The following is a 16,467-nucleotide window of genomic DNA, read 5'->3' as shown; positions in this document are numbered from 1 at the left end:
GACCTCAACCATATACTCTGCAAAGTGTTTTAGTCTATTTTTCTTATCGAAAAATCCTAATTGATCTTTATGATTGCTCAAACTTGTTAATCTAAGCCCATTTCAGTCTTTTCCCATACATTACTGAAGGGTATTCTGGTCCTTTCAGTAACACGTCCTCCCTTATACGTGTACACCAATCCACGTGCACATAAACTCCCTTCCACATATACAACGCATAGTCACTCACGGCGTGTCTGTATATTCCCAACCACTTCCATGGTCCGTTACTAGATTACAAGTCTCGGTTAGGGTTTCCTTCTCACTCGTCTCCTACACACATCCTCTTTTGTGAATACTCTCTCTTCCAGCTACCGATGGATTCTCATCTAGGATTTCCCTTTTTGAAAGTATTCGGAACTTAGTCGGACTAAAGGTATGTGTGCAATTAGCTAATTACTCTTACAATACAAACTATACATTAATCTGCTTATTGCTCTGCTGATTCATGATTGTGGGTTGACAATCCAGTGATGCCAAGAATTGAATTGGGAAAAAGGTGTCGGTGCTCGTTTTTCAAACAAGAACTCGCAGATGCATCCAATTCTAGTACACCCAACTGCGCAACGTTTAATTTGGATCAAGGGATGCTACGATTAGGAGCGAAATCCGAAATCAGTTCGTCGCCCAACTGTATCCCTCACACTAATTCAAAAGAAGAAATTGAAAACGTAAGTTCTAATTTAGAACTGTATATTCCAATTCACAAATTATTTGTCTGTCTGAATAATTACTCCGCAATTAGCCAATTATTGTGCTAAATCATTCCTATATTGATGCAATACAATTATGCAATACAAATTTTATGTCTTTTTGAATAATTACTCTGAAACTAGCCAATCAACCTGCTAAATTGCTAATTCATTCCTACATTCAGTCCTAATTATGGTTTTGCTACTTCCATCATGCATGTTTAATTTTAGTCCAGATTTGTAACAGGAATGACTGCTACCTTGTAACATAGTCCTGGTAGCCTCATAAGCATCATTTATTTGTTAATTTCTGACTTGCTAATGTGATTTTGTTACCTGTTTCAGTAAAATTTTGCATAATTCTCTTACCAAAAATGGATTATGTTATGTTATTGTTTCCCTATTCCCAAATGGAATATCTTATTGTTAAGTACATGGGACTAAGGTGAATTACCATTCAACTAAAGTGATGATATACCAATTTATCACTATCAGGTTCCACATGCTGGATTGGCCGAAACCTATAGAAATATATCCTACATTGTTTAAGGTAATATTTTGTAGTTAAGATCACTACTATAAGTATGTACTGTAATGGTGGATTGATATTAGTTTTATGATATAGGATAATGCCCTTAGTGTTGGTGGACTTGTCAAATCTAGACTTGAAGTGTTTCAAGAATATTCAAAATCTATTACCCGAGTTAGTGACTATTGCTACTATATGTATTCAAATTTAAACTTATTATGTGGCTCACTACCCTGTACTAACAAGTTGTACATCCTCCAAATATGAATTGTCGTGTTGAGTCTTTTGGAAGGATTTGTCAAAACTTTGATGATAGGAAAAGAAGATGGGTATGTGACATGGGTTTTGGGGGATTACTGTATTTTGCCAAGGGTATGTATTTACCACGACAATTGGCATATTGGATTATGACTCGAATTGATCCAATTAGTAGGGTTTTAATTGGTACGGATGACATATTTTTCTTTTTTCGAAAAATCAAGTTCGTTGGATTTTAGGTATCCCATGTGGATCAAAGGTTGTACCTTCACCAAAACATATGTCTAATGAGGTACAGGAAAGGAGTCTGACCATTTTATTAGAGTATGGGAGGACATGGGAGACCAAACCAGCGATAGAATTCAGACGATCTTACACATCTGTAGGAATTCCAGTGACCGCTTCGATGATGGATCAGTTGGAGGGTAATTTTGAAGAGGAGTTTAAGACTTTGTTTTTAATAATATCACTCCAAATGATTTTATGTCCAACACAATCACCAAGACTACCACGCGACTTGTTGCCTGCTATTGGTTGTGTGATGGATTGCAATGAATATGATTGGTGTGAGTTGGTACTTGCAAAATTGATGGACAATGTTGTGAGCTTTGCTCGATGCTTTTATGCTAATGGCTATGCAGGAGGATGTGGCGGATGTTCAATTTTTTCTATTGTAAGTACTTTTGAACTTCTGTGTTAACAAGTATAATGTATGAATTACTCATATTGGTGTTAACATTAATGTGTTATCGCTGTTGAAGTTGTTTTATCTAGATCGTTTGAACTGGGAGCCTACGCATTGGGAAGCATATCCAAGAGTTAAGGCTTGGGACATGAAGCAGATTGGGATTGCTGCTAAGCGTGACCGATTAAGTCAGGGGACTATGGCAAACTAGGGGTAAGTCGTAATGACTAACTTAAGAGTATTTTTGGTTTATGGCTATTTTATTAGGTTTTATGATACCATAGGTTAAAAGTAAAACATTTTTTTGATGTTGTAGTTGGTAGACGTTGCATACGGAGAACGACATCCAAGAGAAGCACGGAACACAACAGCACCCCCAAGATCATCCATTGTACCATGTGGGTATTTAATAAGAAAATTGGTCTTATGAATAACAGTAACATTTTTTATAACTCTATGTTATTTTAATAATTTTGCTAAATTGGGTTGTCATATAAGACGTCTTCAAACAGGTAGTGTGTACTAGGGATCGAAGGAGGCATGACAACTTGCGTCATAATCGTAAGAGTTCCAAACACGAATCCAATGACAAAAAGGTAGATCCTCCTGTAGAATTTATAAAAATTTGATTATTAGTATTTGATTGAAATGATACTTGTAACTTGGTAAGGCAATTTGCATTTTATAAACCGTTAGCTTGTGTTGTACTTACTAAGGCCCAATAATTATTGGCTATTTGGGCTAGCCAGTTAAATGTATGTTATAACTCACTCTCTCTTAATTATATAAATCTACACTCTAGTGTAGGTAGCACTACCTACACCCCCAGTCCCCCACTATCCACTTTCCTCCAAAAAAAACACAATGTTTACTTTTTATCCCAAAAATAAGATAGAGGCGTTATTTTCTCTCTTCTAAAATTAGTATACACATTTAATCTTCACTCTTCAATCCCTCTCATAAAAAATCAAGCACGATGTTTGGTATAAGAGATGAAGTCACACAATTGCAAGGATAATTGTAAGTTATTTTTAGAAAAAAGTAAAAACCCAAACCTTTTGTTGTATTAATCAATTATTTTTTTTAAATATATGAAAATTTCGATAGTAGTTCTTGAATTATTATACTTTTTTATCATAAAAGTGATTCATTGTAATTATATTAAAATAATGTTTGGTATACAGTTTTGTGTGTTTAATTTATTTATGGTGTGTTATTAGATTACAACATTGCAGACATAAAAAATTGAAAACAGAGTTTAATTATCCTTATTTTATAGATAATTTGATCTATTTTGTAAATTTATATAAATGTAAATTTAGTTTGTAGTGAAAATTATTTTTTATTAATGTTCATTTTCATTTACATAAATATTAATTTATATATTAGTAAGCGGTCATTCACATATTAATAGACGATTTTCAAATTGAATTCTAATAATGTCTATTTTTGGCCGATTTATTCACATATTTTCTGTAGGTATAATTAATTTAGTTCATAGTGAAAACTATTTTTGATGCTCGTTTGACTTTTAACACTTGTTCATGTTCATATTGAAAGATGTTCATTTATATTTCAATAATTGTTCATTTTCATATTGAACTGTATACGATCATTTCTAATAATGGGTTCATATTTATATGTATAAATGTTTATTAATGGTTTAAAAATTTGATCTCTTATTACATAGGATAATTATATAAGAAAGTATGTAGAAGACATCGATATAGATATTGAGAAAGAATATGTATTAAAAACAACACGCAGGGAAGACGATTTTACATACATGTTATCTATATATATGAAATGTATTAAATGACAATGTCATTTTGTAAGATACAAGTTCATTTTTATTTTGAAATTATGTTTGTATTTACAATAATATATGTTCATTTACATATTGGTAAATGCTCATTAACATATATATGCACATAATTATTTTGATAGATATTTATTTTAATTTTATTAAATGTTCAATTACACATTAAAGGATATTCATTCAGGTTTAATACATACTCATTTTTTATGTTGTAAAATGTTCTTTGAATATTAATGCCGCACATTAGATATAAGAGACGATGTTCATTTTAATAAACAAATTTTTACATTTTGGAAGCTAAATAAATACTTATTTCTATTTTATGAATTTTATTCTAACATTGGTAGCTAAATGATACAAACCATCTTGAGTATGCGTATGATATTTCTAATATGGATTGCTCTTCCTCACGAAAAGTAAACAAGTCATTAAACTACAAAATCCAATGCTCATATTAGAAAAGCTCATAAACAAAAACCTAAATGTTCAAACCGATTTCGTGATAGTCTTTTGACTGCCCAAACAATAATGTTCACTTAATGTTTATAAAACAATTACATGTAACAGTATAGCTGTAAGGAAATGCATTAATATTGTAATTAAATTGAATTTATTTTATATTGAAAATTATTTTTTTAACAACGTTTTATTTACTACCTCCGTTAATTTTTTTATGTGCGACTTTAGAATATTTTATGTCTCACAAATAATACCCCAAAGTTGCACATAAAAATTAACAAAGGTAGTATATAAATACAATTCTTAGACGTATGTATAGTATTTGCATACATCTTACTATAAAACTTACACATAGCTCTTGAAATGAATATTTGATGATACAAAAATGAACATCTGTTGAAACACGGATAAATAAAAATGAACATTGGATGATGCAGTACTTCTAACAATAAAAATGATTTGAACGCAGCAATCCTTATAAATAAATTTGCTCTCATTTTTATTTATAAAAAATTCTTAAAATTCAATTTAGAAAATATATTAATTTGAACAAACACTCCTTGTTATAAAAATGAACATCTAATGATTTTTAAATGAACATTTACCAATATAGAAATGAACATATTATAAAAAATTTACAGGAAATTCATAAATGAAAAAGGGCAGGGGTGGGGCACGCACGGATTGGAGGGGGGTGCAGGCAGTGTTCCCTACCATGGGATGTAGGTAAAAATTTGTAACTCTCCATTTCCTTGTATGTTAAAAACAACCTAGCGACCCAAAGTACTCAGTGGGCTGGACTTTGAAACATTGAAGTTTGGGGCAAGACCATAGATTATTTAATTAGAGATTCTAAATATAGTGCTTTCTGAGAATATTTTGGCAACATGAAAAATTGTATTGTAGTATGTTTTTTTTTTGTAATTTTAATTTTTTTTAATGCAAACTAAACTCTGTAATGATATCAACTATTAAATTAGATGTCCAATTACTATTCCGTAGATTTATTTGTTTATTTCACATTACACAAAATTTTAAGAAAATATGTACACAAATATGCTTGTGTATAAAAGGCCAAACACACTATTTCTTAGAGGAAGAAAGAATAATCATCATTTCTGAGAGGTTAATTTATTAAATAAACATTTTAGTGGTAGAAGCGTCTAAGGACTAATGATGCAGACAACCATTTCATTAGGATCTATGTGAATACATATTCTGTAGCCAATAATTTGATCAACTGAATAATTAATTAGTTCTTTATCCAACTAAGATTTTTGGATCCTAAATTCTAAATGGCGAGTCGCCAAGGGAGATGCATGTTGCACTTTAGTAGAATTATGTGCAACGTGTCATTATTCATAATTGTGGGAAACTTGTAGCCCAATTCTTATCTTTTTCTATAAAAACCTACATTCCATTCGTGATTCCCTCATCATCTCTTCAAAAATATACTCCCAAACAATTTCTTACTCAAACAAAATGGCTAGACGAGCCGCACTCCCAACGGTATCATGGCTTTGTTGTTTTTTGCTCCACCTACCGGACTTGTTTTGGAGATGGACTTCACTTCCTTTGAGTACTTACTAAAAGATAATGCTAACCCAAACACTTTCACTGTCGTTTCCCGGGATATTTAGCCTCTGTAATACTTAATCCATCTCACCTTAACCAGAATCAACTTAACAACCTCTTGATGCGTAGGGCTGGAGGTGATGGGGTTATTTTCCCTGCGCATCTTCCAAATGCCAACGACATATATCCCTTACGAAGTGAATATCATATTTTCTTGAAATGGTGTTTAGGCCAAGAGTTTAACACCTACAATTTTGTCCCTTCACTTCATGTGCTTGACCCAAAGCCAGTCATTCATTTCACTAAGGTTGTGGTCCTCGAACATACGGGCATGAGGTTATGTATTGGAACATACACCGATGCCTTCCAAGTTATCAAACTTCCACCCTTCCCTCATGTGTTACACTTATGGGTTGGGTTTGAAAATGAAACTGATATCGTTCCTGGTTATCATAAAGTGAACTTAACCCCCCTTTCAAGGTGCCACAGCGGCTTCCCTTGTTAAGGCCCCTTGTATTGCCATGCCAACTCCAACTTTTGTCTGCTGCTGGAATGTTATAGGTCTTACTAGACCATCTTTGGTTGCAAATTTCCAACACCTGTATGACTTATACAAGCCTGGCATAGTGGTGTTGTTTGAATTGCGTCAGAGTATGGAGAATGTCCAGGTACTTGTTACCACACTTCATGGTACTTACAACTCTCTATTTTATCCCCCTCAAGGACTATGCAGAGGTTTGATGATTTTATGGAGGAATGACATTATTGCCGCTGATCAAAGGATCATTAATTCGTCTTTTGTCAAAGGAGATGTTTACTTCAAGGTAATATACATCCAATTCATGCTATAGGTATGTATGTATTTTACCCTTTACCTAAGTATTAGTGATATCAATAAAAAAAATTACTTGTTTTTGTAGGGCCATCCGATTGCGAGGTGTCAGCTTTTCTAATGTGAAGCCCTCGTGGATGATGAAGAAGCACGGTATCCACTAGGTTAAAAATCAAGCTCTCAACGATAGTGCTATCTCAACAATAAATTATGTTTAATTCGCTTTATGTTTAAGATTTGTTTTCCGTATGGTGGTCTGTATGATCAAGTTGAAGTATTAGTGTCGTGCTAGTTGTATTTCAATGTTATTATGTTTTATGGTTATGTTTAGTTTATGAATGTTAGTAGTACCAACATTAAAGCTTTATATTTGCTTGCCTTCATCAAATATAAATTAAAAATTGTTTGCCTTTATTAGTTTTTTAGTAATTGTATTTTTTTGCCTTTATATTTGCCTGCCTTAATTAAACATTACTTTTTTTAAAAGGTTAACAATAATTTATCTCCATCAAAATAAAAATACCTACATACACATTTTTATGCGGATGCATAATTGAAAATACTTAATAATAAAATGAACAGATTTAGACTATTAATTTATTGTAACGAACAAATTTAGACACGAAATAGAGTGCACACTACTATGGATACGAGTAAAATAACTAACACGAGGTTGTTCCTCGATGCAAGGGTCATATTGAGGTTACATAATGACTCGTTCAATTTGATAACTCTTTGCAATTCCTGTCGAAGTTTTGCGTTTTCCTTAGTTAGGTCTTCGTTGATTCGATGCAGATGCACCAAGTTATCACTGCCCCCTAAATTTTCTCTAGCTCCATGGTCTTCCCACACAAAGAACTTACAATCCCTAGTCGGATCCTATTAATAGTTTTTTAGTGACAGCATTAGTCAAAATAATAAAATAAGAGAGGTATAATGTAATTAATCGTCTACATCGCACAAAAATAATTTACCTTCCAATACAAACATCCAAAAAAATGTTTTCCCAAGTTGTTACCCCTGTGAACGGTAGATAGCCTTGCGTACACACCATGATTATTACATTTCAATTGATTACCATTTGTGGATGAAGTCGTCGTTTGAGAAGCCATAGGTGGCCAATGACGATGGCACATAGTTAGGATTTATAGTATCCTTGTTATGGTACGTGGTGTATTTATGCCCCTTTAAACTACATACGTGTCTTCGATGTGAAGCTTTGTTTGAGAAAACTTGTTGCACAAGTTTCATATATTAAATCCCTTTGCTTGAGAAAACTTGTTGCACAAGTTTCATATATTAAATATCTAAAAGGGTCCAACCCCCCCCCCCCCCCGGTTTGGGTAAAATTTAATATATAATTTCATGATTATTTTATGTACTACTACATTCACTAAGAAGTTACACGAGTACGAGACCACGATACTCTTTACAGTTTGACCAAGTAACATAACATTCCTAACCTAAATCCTCTTTAATCAATATTTTAAAACATGTCTTGGTTCATGTTGATAAATATTATATTAGTAACTTGGTAGTATTTATTATTATTATTATTAAAATTACCATTTATTGAACAACTTTGTACATGTTGATAAGCTTTGTAGATATTTTACAAAAATTGAATCTTGCATGTTAAGCTTATATATTATATTGACGTGGTTCTTCATTGGATACAACTAACATATGTTGTTGCCTACAGGGGAGATAGATGTGCCACATATTTACTACGTTCGCAATAAATGTGCCACACATTTACTTCCTTGGATCTCAAGTAAATTCTGAATATACCTTATGTCAATGAGCTGCACTAGCTTTTCAACCTAAAAAAATTTAGCTGAATTAATCCATAAGGGAAAATTCTTGGACTATAATAACAAGACAACAAGGTATAATGCAAGTACATTTACTTAGTTAAGTAAAATAAGTAATGTATAGGCAGTATAGTAAATATAAGCATTTATTTAAGGTTTTATCGACAAATTCATGGACTATAACAGAACTATCTATATATAATTTTTGTACACCTAAATTCCTAATAATTAACTACAATAAGTAATATACTAATTTATTGGGGATAGTATGAAATTTCCTGTCTCAAAATACGGGGATATTAATAAAAAAATTCGTTTTTTTTATTGAAATTTTTCTGGGTGTAAAACAAAAATATTAAGCACACACTATGTATACATAATTTTACAACATCAATTCGGCACTTAGGGCTACTCTGTCCCCTTTAATTAATTTTAGAATTTAGTCCCCGTTGTCTTCACCTTATTTTCTTTGAACGAACTTAAACTATTTTTACCTAAACATAATTTTGTTTCTATTAAATTATTTGTACGGATCTTAAATTAATATTAATGATAAAAAATCTATTTTTTATTAATATTATTTTTTAAAGTGTGAAGAGAAAAGGGTACTAGGGATTTGAATGGGCACTAAACACTGTATTGAAGTTTAAATGAGCAAAAACAAAAACCTTCACAAATTATAAAACATTAATCCCAATACTCATTGTCTTAGTTATTACTAGCAAAGGAACATATAACTAATCAACGACTTAAACTGGAAAGGAAACATCGGCTAAAACAACTCAAAGGTAAATCTTGGGTGTAATGTAGAATAGGGGGGTGTGACATCCCCATAAAACTTAACATTGAGAGCTTGACCTGGCTGGACAAAGTTACACTGAATCATCTGCCTAACTCCACTTTTGAGGAAACATAACACGATGTTTCCATTATCATCATACTTGATCTTTAGGAGGGCGTCCCATACTTGTCTTCCCATTAGCATTTGCACGTATGTTAACTCGGGAAACACATTCATGTTCTCCCTCGCAAGAGTGACTGGAACATACTGAAATGCAACCATATAATATTACAAATTAATAAATTGTAACTTCAATGTTACATCTTCACACAAAACAACAATTCACGTGTTATAATTGCAACAATGCAAATGGGTTTACTTACTAATCTTCCTGCTCTTATGTAAGACTCGGTTATTTTAGCCACAAATGTTGGGGGATGTCATTATAAATCACTTGACACGTTTCCATTGCCATACTCTTCAACCGACAAATCTATGTCCATGCCCTGATCACCATCTCCTTTCAATTCGACACCATTTCGAAATACCTTTGCCCTAAAACATAAATTCCTAAAGTAAAACATTTCAACCATATCGCCATCCCTAATGTCGTGTTCGTCTAGGAAGTTTGTCCACCCATATTCAATGAAGCATCTCCAAACAGGTCCCATTTCAACAAGTCTAACTAGTACTGGATAGGGTGTACTGCTATGTCCCATTAACACGTAGTATTTCCCATTTCTATTCTCAAGAAAGTCCCTAATTCTTTCAAGGACATACTGCAATAAAATTTAAAATACATAAAATTTACAAACAACGCATAAAGCAATCTGTACACAATGAATAGTATTGATAAGGCTTATATGTACATTTAGCTTAAGATCAGATCTTACCAATCGCTGCCTAGTTGAAGAATCCACTCTAAATTGGAATCAAGGAGCTGTTGATGCATCCATACTTGGTACTGAGTACATTAAATAAAAACAAATTGAATATGAAAGTAAAAAACTAAAATTAAGATGTCACTCAAACCTACTTGAACTTATGTTTATATTTTTTTTCCAAATTTGCAAAACTATCACTACTGATTGCAAAGGTTACCACAATAATAATAATAATAATAATAATAATAATAATAATAATAATAATAATAATAATAATAATAATAATAATAATAATAATAATAATAATAATAATAATAATAATAATAATAATAATAATAATAATTGAAGTTTTCAATTGAACCTATAGGGAATTAGGGTTACCGGATACCAATATATTACTGATTGCTCAACAAATTACAAACCGCGACACAAATGCATAATAGAATAAGGATGCATGCATAATAGAATTTTCGTATTATAAGTGGCCATAAATCCAAAGTTCATGTTTTCCACACAACACGAGTCCAATACACAGAAGATTAATAAGTATTAAACTATACTACTGTACCAAAAATTAATTTGCATGGCGTATACAAGGATCCATCTTTTTAATTCAATTAGCAACGTAGATAAAGACACCAAGATGATGGTATTCAATTCTAATGTGGGTCAAGTATATGCGAAATTATATATAAAATCAATCTAGGAAAACTGGGATAGCACGAAATTAAATGAAATTAATTTTACTAGTTTATTCATGTTTGTAGTAATGAAACTAGAACAAAATCTATATTATTATAAATAAATCAGCTAGTGAAAAGCATGTAATGAAATACCTTGTTATAAAAACGGTAATGGAGTCTTGGAGCCTTGGAGGTGCTTTGATGTATCTATGACCGACGACAGATTTAATCCAAAAGGTGTTTTTTAGGTTTGTAATGAAGGTGAATTAAGTGATATCTATCCTTTAATTTTTTTCCTTGTGATCGAAAGATTTGATTTTCGTCTTAGGAAGGTGGGGGTGTAATCAATGTAGATAAAGTAGTTGGTAATTTAAAAGTGAATACATTTATTGCCTTTGGTAAGAGATTTTTATACCTAACCCGCTAATCCGTATAATTAGCGGGTTAGGTTAGTGTCAAAAGTTTCAAGACACGACATGACCCAAGACACGACATGACCCTACCCGGTTGACATTGAATCCGTGGTAGTATTTACCGAGCTATGACCGAGTTGATCTATGAGCAAATTTGATCAAATCGAGACAAACTTGACCATCGCCATCCCTACTTTGGGCATGTTAGGATACGAATATTTTAGCTCAAGTCTATTTAGTTCATTATTTCAATTCATTTCATTTCAATTTTGGGTTCTCAGTTCATATTAGTTCAACTCTTACTTTCCTTTTCTTATCAAATATTATTTTCAGTTAAGTTAACTTCAATTGAGTTTAGTTAAGATCAAATTAGTTGTAGTACATTTTATTGCAGTGCAGTTAAGCTATAATACGTCCATTTCTGTTCATTTAACATGCCCTACTATTACATATCCTCATTCTCTTTAATTTTGTAATTTCCGAATCATGTATATGAAAGTAATAGACTAATAGTACATTGTAGGGAATATTTCAAGCATTATCCCTAGCTTGAACCCCACTGTGATCATACACTTAAGTACGGTGGCGTACAAAGGGAAAGAAGATATAGCAAAAGAGTCGCCAACAAGTTTTAAGAACTTGTAAACCGCTCATAGGGTGAAGGTTACACCCCTTAACGATCTAGGAGATCGTCAACTCAAATAGGTCTGGAACCATGACTGGTAGTTCGGGGATGAAGGTACAAATCCAACCTAAAAGAGATTGAACCTGCCCTAATAATAGGCCTCTACTTTATTCTGATCGTATTCATGTGCGCTTTCTGACTAACATACAATCATTAGGTTTACCCTAAACCTGTTTATCTATGCTGGTTTAATATTAATGCACAAATAAATCTATTATTGGCGATCACTTGAATTATAATCAAATTAACCCTAAATAAGATTATTAATTATCTTATTGTAGACACCCATTTGTGTGTCCCCAAAACCAGACCCAGTGATGAGTACCTTTCACGTCAAATCATAATCGAATGAAGTGAAAGTGTGGAAAGTCTAGTGTTGCGGATAGTTTTAATTTCTTTTCTCTCCTCTATGTTTTTGAAAACTTATTTTAAGAAAACAGCCAATCCAGTTCGGGTTGTCCATGATATGGGTCCAATATTAGTGTAGTTGGATGGGGCTTTCAAAGACCTTTCCAATGATATATTATAAGCCCAATTCCGATGAATATTGAGGAAGTTATGGCCAATTTACCAAACTGGGCCCGGTTTGAGCTTTATATACGACCCAATGATCTTGGGGAGGGCCTAATATGATTTATCATTCCTAATGCAATTAGGAATGGTTTTAGTCTTCTAGAATCTTCTAGAAGGTTCTTTTCATTCCTAATTCAATTAGCATTGATAAATTGACTTTTGACTTTTCAGAGTTTTAATCAAAATCAAATAGCATTTTCGAGGAAATTATAAGATTTTATCCTCCAGTACGGCAAACTTATCTGATTTTCGAAAATGTTTTAAAATTAGGCTTAGCGCCTGACCCCAGGCTTTGGCGCCTGGAACCAGGCCTAGCGCCTGGCGCTAGCCATTGGCGCCTGACGCTAGTGTTGGTGCCTGGCGCCAGCTAGCCAGGGTTGGCGTCAGCTCTGTTTTTTGTGCGTCAGACTCTGTTTTGTTTATTTATCTTTTTGGCTGATTTTCTCTATAAATATCGTGTTAAAAACTCCGTTTTCAAGGACGAATTCTCATCTACATTCATCTACAATCAGTTTTCTTTAATCAATCATCAATTCTTTCTTTCTTTCTTTAAACTTTGTTTTCACATACAAAATTCCGCATTCACAAGATCTAGACACACCTAGCCATATTAGAAGTTGCCTTCGCCCTAGACGTGAAAGGTTTTAATTTCTGAGGGTTTGGTCCCAAATCTCTATTTCAATTATTTAATTTAGTTGTTTTAATTATTATTTTCCAAGTTACTAACGCGTGTATTTTGTTATTAGAAAGAGGTACGAGGCATCAAAGTAAGTACTTTAATTGATTTATTGATATCATGATGTAGACATCATGTTTATATTGTTATTATGATGTTCCTAGTATCATGTCCAGGGTAATTTTAATATTAAATATGATGCTTCCTATGTTCTTCCTAATATTTATGATTGTTAATATCATGTTAGGGTTAAAGATTTGATTTTTATTGTTTAGTGACATGCTAGGGTTTGTTATTATTCTTGTTAGTATCATGCCTAGGATCTTGCTATTATTATGCTTTAATATTAACATAAACATGATTATGATTATAATTGTTATAATTTATTATTATTTTGATGATGATTATTTTATTTATGATGATTATGATTATTATTATTATGATTATTATTATGATATGATTATTAATTATTATTCATGATATTGATTATTTATTACGTTGCTTGATATTTATTGTTATTGCTTGATCACACCTTTTATGTATGTTTAAAGGGAATTTGTACTTGTAATCACGCTTAATAAGATAATTAATAATCTTGTTTAGGGTTAATGTGATTATAATTTCAAGTGATCGCCAATAATAGATTTGTTTGTGCATTAATATTCAACCAACATAGATAAACAGGTTTAGGGTTAATCCTATTGATTGCATGTTAATCAAATAGCGCACATGAATACGATCAGAATAAAGTAGAGGCCTATTATTAGGGCAAGTTCAATCTCTTTAAGGTTGGATTTGTACGTTCATCCCCGAACCCTTAATTGGTTCATGACCTTATGGAGTTGATGATCTCTTGGATCGTTAAGAGGTGTGACCTTCACCTCGTGAACGGTTTACAAGTTCCTAAAAAACTTGTTGGCGACTCTTTTGCTCTATCTTCTTCCCTTTAGGACGCCACCGTACTTTAGTGTATGATCACAGTGGGGTTCAAGCTAGTGGGATTTAAGGCTTGAAATTATTCCCTACAGTTTTTGGCGACTCCACTGGGGAGGATTTCTATTTTAATTCCTGAATTTGTTTCGGCAATGATTTAGAATGAGTGGATGAGACTCCAAAAGTTCTAAGTATTTCATGTGCGTAATTTTGATTAACATTATTTTCATATGCATCAAAAAGATCTCATTGGAAAGACCATCCTTAATGAGTTAAAAACATAGGATTTTACACGTAGGAAATTTGAGAAATATCTTTCACAACTAGGACTGAAATAACACCGCGCGAAACTGAAAAATTTTATCGAGCACAGAAAGCTTCTGAGGCATGTGGGAAGTAGCGTCAGGGGCCAGAGCTTGGCGCCAATATTTTAGTTGTAGCGCCAGACGCCAGTATTGGCGCCAGGCGCTACAGTTAAAAGCTGAAGCCAGTCACTTATTGCTGGCGCCAACTTCTCCCAATACCGAGCCAGAAATATGCGTTCTAATTTCGACCGGTTTTTCGTATTGTTTGCTCGATCCTACTTCCTGATTGAATTTTTTCTCACTTTTCTGAAACCCATATGTGTTCTACATATGGACATAACCCTCTGGGAATTCATGCTCCATCTACCCGATTGAACGCTCCGTGCAACAAAGGGTACATCCGAGATTGTTGAATTCACCAAACCATGGAAGCAAGTTTTTTCTAAAATTCGCAGTGTCCCATTCACTCGCGCCAACCCTTCACGGTTAGGCTTCCGCGCGGTGCATCCGGACAATTAACCATGGACCCTCTTTGACTAAACCATATCCCGAACTTTAGAGAACTAGAGCCATGGTTAGGTTGCAAACGCATTGCATCATATTGTGCCTACTTGACTAAGTGTGCATTATTTGTTGTGCATATATATTCTATGTTTCTCTTAACCGTTTGTTGACTTATGTTGAGACTAAAAAATTAATGACTTAAAGAACTTTGCCTAATTAATTAAATAGTTAATTAATTTGAGTCAATAAAGTCTAATATTTCAATCGGAATTGACCTAGTACGACTTTAGGCATACCCCGATTGACTAATAACACCGAAAACAGTCCCAGACCAAAGCTCCAATACTGGCGCCAAGGTCTGAGCTGTAGCGCCACATCATGAAGTGTAGCGCCTGAAGATAGTTATGTCGTATGGCGCCAAGCTTCACAGTGCGATGCCAGTCCTGTCGCTTGGCCGACAGTTCGGATTATTGGTCGAGTCATCACCTAGAGTCTAATTAATCAGTTTTCTATTTAATTCGGCTAAAATTTTGCTGTCAATAGTATTTAATTGAGTCAATGATCGAGTTTAGGCACTAAGTCCCATGGTCTTACACAAGAGTCCAAACATACCACTTACACTCAACGCACACACCAATCCACATACTTTGACCATGTTTAAGAGAGTCTTGTGTGCGCGTTTTTTCCGTCATTTTTTTTAGGGGGTAAGTCGGATATTAACCCTCCAATAAAAAAAAACTATACTTAGTTCCCTAAAAATATGTACTCCCTAAAAAATATGTACATTATTTTTGCAAAAAATAGGCAACTACACTTCATGACAACAGATGGACCTCATGCAAGAGAGTCTAAGCAAGTTGTCTAGCAACTACAAGTTTCAAGAGCTTACATCACAAGGGGTCTCGGTGGACAAAGAGCTTCTTCCGCAGAAGTTCAACGCCAACGACATCCCAAAATTCAGAGCAATTGACAACCCTTACTTTCATTTAAGAGCATTTGAAACAATCATGAGTGTCAAGGGTATTGATAAGAAAGTGTTCCCTTCTCTGTTCTGACTATCTCTCGAGACCGTTTGCCAACAATGGTTCTTTTCTCTCGAGAAAGAAAAGACCTCTACCTGGGAGTCTATAGCAAACACTTTCGTTGATAGGTACAAGTGCAACATTCAAGTCGAGACTGACCATAGGGAACTTGAAATCCTCAAGCAGAAAGAGAATGAAGGCTTCACCTATTTCTTTAACAAATGGAGAGAAACCTCAGCTAAAATGATTGAGGTGCCAAGTGAAAAAGAGTCTGTGAGACTATTCATAAAAAATCTCTAAGAAAAA

General features: G+C 33.4%; 2 long non-coding RNA genes across 2 annotated transcripts; both read left to right on the top strand.

The window, feature by feature from the left end:
• Positions 1–220: 220 nt before the first annotated feature.
• On the top strand, positions 221–1,954 carry LOC145583879 (uncharacterized). Its single transcript, XR_014100320.1, has 3 exons — positions 221–415; positions 511–710; positions 1,227–1,954. It is a non-coding gene; the product is annotated as an uncharacterized LOC145583879 (long non-coding RNA).
• Positions 1,955–1,957: 3 nt separating this feature from the next.
• On the top strand, positions 1,958–2,640 carry LOC145583873 (uncharacterized). Its single transcript, XR_014100319.1, has 3 exons — positions 1,958–2,191; positions 2,280–2,416; positions 2,520–2,640. It is a non-coding gene; the product is annotated as an uncharacterized LOC145583873 (long non-coding RNA).
• Positions 2,641–16,467: the final 13,827 nt, after the last annotated feature.

Source organism: Chenopodium album, chromosome 2 (assembly GCF_948465745.1).
Source record: "Chenopodium album chromosome 2, dcCheAlbu1.1, whole genome shotgun sequence".
Lineage (NCBI taxonomy): Eukaryota > Viridiplantae > Streptophyta > Magnoliopsida > Caryophyllales > Amaranthaceae > Chenopodium > Chenopodium album.
Note: the sequence above shows the minus strand (reverse complement) of the source record. Positions and strands in the feature narration are given on the sequence as shown.